At 35.1% G+C, this 5,693-nt stretch overlaps 1 long non-coding RNA gene across 1 annotated transcript; it reads left to right on the top strand.

Moving 5' to 3' along the window:
* Positions 1–76: 76 nt before the first annotated feature.
* LOC139707458 (uncharacterized) lies at positions 77–2,018 on the top strand. The gene is made up of 3 exons (XR_011709026.1): positions 77–299; positions 883–965; positions 1,110–2,018. It is a non-coding gene; the product is annotated as an uncharacterized lncRNA (long non-coding RNA).
* The last annotated feature ends 3,675 nt before the right edge of the window (positions 2,019–5,693 follow it).

The raw sequence follows: 5,693 nt of genomic DNA, 5'->3' as shown, positions 1-5,693 counted from the left end.
GCTCCCTACGGAAACGGAAGTGGCTCTGTTCTCTGACCGGCTTTGTGGGCTTTTACTTCCGGTGTCGTGAGGGTCTTTAAAAAAAGTAGAGGGCTTCGGGAGCTTCAGACTTTTTAAGAAGGTGCCGAGATTGAGTGCCGATAGCCTACCCAGATGTATGAACAGTAAAAGGATGAGTTCCTGGGCTCCTTCGTTGAACGTTTGTTATCATGCCAAACACTCAATATAATGGGACAAAACAACCTTTGCCCTATTTTGTTACATTTTACTAGAAAGAAAATGATCCTCCAAGTTGTTTGGTGAGCTATAAATACAAGGTATAGGAAAAAGTAGAACAGGATAAAAGATGAGCGGGTAAAGAGGCATGTTGCAACTTTAAATGGGATTCTCAGAATAGACTTAACTTGAAAAGGTTACACTGAGCCAAAAGCTTAAGGAAGGCAATGGAGTAAACTAAGCAGTTATCTGGGTGGGAAGCTGTTATTCCGAGAAAAGCTGATAATGTGGGAGAAAAGCTGCCCAGGAAAAGGAAACAGCCAACTCTGTGGCTCCTAGTCAGTACCAAATTCGGCCTGTTCTAGAAGCACCTCACAGGTTAGAAGTCATGAAAATAGAAGAGATGAAGGAGTGGGGAGAGGAATTGAGATTGCACAGATCATAGAGTTTCATAAGGACTTTGACTTTTATGAGATGCAGGTTTCTTGAAGTGTTTAAAGAAAAAAGAATGATATGATCTTTTATTTTTTATTTCATTCTACTTTTTGCAATGCTAGGGATCAGACCCAGGGCCTTGTGCATGCTAGTCAGGTGAGGGATTATTGCCTGGCTTTGTTAAAAATAACTTGAATTATAGAAGCCTCACTCATATTCTTCTTTTAAAAGGAGACCTAGTATGTTATGGATCTTAAATGGACCCCAAAAGCTCTTGTGTAGAAGCCTTGATCTTCAGAGCGACATGTTGAGAGGTGGGTCCTTTTGGAGGTGATTGGATCATGAAATCTATGACCTTATAAGAGGATTAATCCATTTATGGTTTCATAACTTAATGGGTTTGGCAGGGAGGGGCTTTGCTGTAATAATAAACTTTACTTCTATTTTCCTACCTTCAGGAAGTGAGCAGCTTTGTTCAGCCATGCACTCCCCTCCATGATGTTCTGCCTCACTAAAGTCCAAAAGCATGGCCTTCACTAGCACCACAGACTGAAGCCTCTGTAGCTGTGAGCCAAAATATCTTTCCTCCATGTGAATTATTTATCTCAGGTATTTTGTCACAGTGATATAAAGCTGACTAACAGGTAGATGGAGGTGGGGATGTGGAGAAGTGATCAGCTTCTTCTGAAAGGTACAGTTTCTGATTATTGAGTGGACATTTAAAAAAGAGAAGAGTCAAGTATAAACCCTAAGACTTCTGCCCTAAGCAACCAGAAGAATGGAGATATCATTAATTGACATAGGAAAGATTTCAGGTGGAATGAATTTGAGATCAAGATTTCAATTTTTGGAAGTGTTAAAGTTCAAGACATCTCTCTTTTTAAAACATTTTTTTAATTGTAGTTGGACACAATACCTTTATTTTATTTATTCATTTTTATGTAGTGCTGAGGATCGAACCCAGCATCTCGCACATGCTAGGCAAGTGCTCTACCCCTGAGCCACAACCCCAGCCCCTCAAGACATTGCTTAGTGATTCAATTGGCATTGTTGGGCTTCATGATTTTGCAACAGGAGAGAGAGGTGGGCTAGAGATAAAAATTGGGGAGTCATTAGCATGTAGATATTATTTTAAAATATTAGAGAATGTAGAGAACTGAAAAAGAGATGAAGACCAAGGACAACCCTGGAGCTGCCCCACTTGAAGAGCAGGAGGATCCTGCAAAAGAGAATGAAAAAAGAAAATCAAGAGAGTCAAATGTTATGGAAATCAATTGAATAAAATATGTCCCCTATGGTTAAGTTTCCTATATTCCTCATTTTAATTTTATGAAAATGCCCACACTCCCCGCTGCCACACAGTAACAAAAGACTCCTTGTCAGTTTCCTGTGAGAAGTCAACTTTCCAGAAACTGCCTTCATTTCAAATGTTACATTCCAATGTCGACATTAAATGGTTTGGTAATCAATACTTTTGTGTCTATACTTCATTTTTCACCCATTCAAGTTATTTTTTAACAAAACCAGGATATTGAAAGCCTCAAACTTGTGTCTTCTAGAATACAAGTCCTATCTTTACCTACCATTAGGCCCCAAGTCCAAAATTGTAATTAAAAAGCTAAAACCTCTATGTTTACTTTCAAAATTGGATTTGTATTATACAATATGATAAAAAGAAAAATATAGTGTTGACATTAAAAGTCACGTGAGTTATCTACAATCAAGTCAAACATTTTCTTGTATAGTTTCTTTAAAGAGTGATAATCAGGCAAAAAATAAAGATGAGGAAGGGTAGAAGAAAATAAAAAGAAGAGACAAACCACCATATGAAATGTATAGACTGAAAAAATATATTTTGAAAATCCCCTGTAGCCTGTTGAACGTATTGTTTCTTAACATCTAAGTAACTTAATTAAGTTATGACTATAGTTCTGATTCACTGTTTTCATCACATCCACTCACTTTATGCACTTAATGAGTAGTGTGTTTTAGTCAGCTTTCTAACACTATAACCAATACTGGAGGTAATCAACTTATAAAGAAAAAAAGGTTTATTTGGGCTCAGCTCCTCTAGGTTCGGTCCCTAGTACCAAAAAACAAACAAAAAAATACCCAATTTTGAAGAAGTTACAAAAACATTGATCAATTCAGCAAGTATGTATTTAATATTACTTGCTGTAGTTTGGGTTTGTAATGATTCCCAAAGGCTCATGTGTTAAATGTTTGGTCCCCAGAGCATGGTGCTAATGGAAGATAGTGGAGCCATTTAAAGATAGTGCCTAACGGGGAGGTCTTTAGGTCATGGTCTTGAAGGGGATAATAGGATTCTAGAGTCTCTTTATTATTTTCTGGCCATAAGGTCAGAGCAGTTTTACTGTCTCATGCACTTCTTCTTGTCCCCACCAGAAGCCTAAGTGCAATAGATCCACCTGATCATGATTGGAGCCTCTAAAACTGTAAATTGAAATCAACCTTTTCATTTTATAGCTTGATTATCTCAAGTGTCAGTTATAGTTGTTAGAAAGCTGACTAACATACTACTCAATAAGTGCATAGAGTGGGTGGATATGATGGAAACAGTGAATCATAACTCTGGTCAGATCTTGACTCAGTTACTTAGCTGCTATAAAATCTCAGATATATCACAATCTCTGTGAGCTTCCATTTCTTCATCTATAAATGGGCCAATTGTACTACCATGTAGGTCGTATAGAGCAGAGTAGGGAAAATGTTTATTAAAGAATGAGACACACCCAATAAATACTAACTAGCTGTTTTTGTTATTTCACAGACTATGCTAAACAGTACAGAGAAAAAAGACATCATGTTTACCCTTAAATAGGGTTTAATTTAGAAGACGATGAAACACAAGTCTAATGTGCTAAATGTTGAGTACAGATTGGAATAGATATTTAATTAGGCCCAGTTCAGCATTTGAGTTTTTTCACTAATTGTTCATTGTTCATCATTTTCAAGACCTATTCCCAATAGTGTTTTAAAATGAAATACTTACTTTTAATGTTTAATAAATATTTTTTGGTTATTTGGTTTTTTTTCTGACATTTTGCGAATACTGGGATGAACTCTTAGATCTATCAGATGAGTTAGTTACATGATCCAAATTAAGATTGTGTCAGAAAATTTGATGTGTGTACTCTTTTATTTATTTGTTTATTTTGTAGATGAAATGTTTGCTATTAGAAGATAATTCCTATGTTATATGAGCAACCTCTGCTGACAGTTGAGGAATGGACAGATGATTTGCCATGATGACAACCTAAAGAAAATTCAAAAAAAGTCAATTATAGGGTAATATCCCACACAAAAATAAATTCAAAACTACAAAATAAAATGTCAAATCAAATCCACTAACATTGAATTTGTACCTTAGCTAAGACAATTTGTCTCAAATATGTACGAGTGGCTAATATTTCAAAATCTTTACACAGAATATGATATTTGAAGTTAAATGCATTATGTTAATGACATAAATATCATAAAATTATAGTCAATTTAAACAGTACAGTTATCTATTCATGCTAAAATATACTGCCATATTCCAGGAACTGAAAAATGAATTAAGAAACAAATATATTGTTGTTTACATCAACAAAAAGCATCCTAAAATTACAAAATAAGAATTTACTGTATGAGAATAAGAAATAGCAAGTTTGGAAGTTGGCAGATTTAAATTTAGAATGTGGCAAAGCCCTTTGTCAAACATAAGTAAATCAATGTGTCTTGAGCTTGAATTATGCCACACAGTCTGTTGGTAAAAACAATGGAATTATTATAGAATTAATCTCTCATCCATTGATGTTTCACTAGTACCCAAGAGCTGTTATTGGCATCTAAACTACTTACTCTAAGGAATTTGTGAATTCTCTCTCTTTTTTAAATTCCATACCTTAAGATATCTTAGCTTCTGTCAACAGGATTCTCACAAGTTAGCTTTCCTTTGAAATAGAAACAGACCAATGGAACAGAGAGAAGAACCCCAAAATAGACCTATAGGGTTAACTCTTCTCTACAAATGGATATGAAGAATCCACGATGTGTAAAAGGTAGACTGTTCAATAAATGCTATTGAGGAAACTGGCTATCCACAGGTAAAAGAATGAAATTGGTCTTTAGCTTGCACTATACACAAAATCAATTCAAATATGATTAAAGCCTTAAATATAAGATTTGAAATTTTAAACTTCTGAGAAGAAAATACAGGCAAAAAGCTCCTTGATACTAGTACTGGCAATGTTTTTTTGGCATAGGAAAATAAAAGCATAGGTAACTGTGTGACCACATCAAACTACAAACTCTGCACAGAAAAAGGGAAAAAATCAAAATGAAAAGGCAAAATAATGAGCAAAAATATTTACAAATCATCTATCTGATAAGGGGTTAATATCCAAAAACTCAAGAAACTAATACTACTCAATAGAAAAGAAAGAGAGAAGCCCACTGGTTAGGATAACTATTATTTCAACAAAAGAAACCAAGTATTGGAGAGGATGTAGAGAAAGGGATAACCTGGTACACAACTAATAGGAATGAAAAGTGGAATAGCCATTATGGAAAACAATGCAATAGAACTGCTGTACAACTCAACAATTCCACTTATGGGTATTTATCCAAAAGGACTGAAATCAAGATCTCAAAAAGATGTCTGCATTCTCATGTTCATTACAGCATTATTTACAATAGTCAAAATATAAAAAAAAACCCATAAATTTCCATTGATGGATGATGTATAAACAAAATGTGCTATTTGCTTACAGCATATTTTGTTTAATTTATTTATTTATCCATTCATTCTAATTTGTTATATATGACAACAGAATGCATTTCAAAGTACACGTATAGAGCATGATTTATCATGTCTCTGATTGTACACAAAGTAGAGTCACACCATTCATGCCTTCATATATGTACTTAGGGTAATGATGTCCATCTCATTCCACCATCTTTCCTACCCCCATACCCCATCCACCCCGCTTTGCCCTATCTAAAGTTCTTCCATTCCTCCCATGCTCACCCCCCCATCC

The sequence above is a fragment of the Marmota flaviventris genome, chromosome 10, assembly GCF_047511675.1.
Source record: "Marmota flaviventris isolate mMarFla1 chromosome 10, mMarFla1.hap1, whole genome shotgun sequence".
NCBI lineage: Eukaryota > Metazoa > Chordata > Mammalia > Rodentia > Sciuridae > Marmota > Marmota flaviventris.
This window is presented reverse-complemented; position numbering and strand designations above follow the sequence as displayed.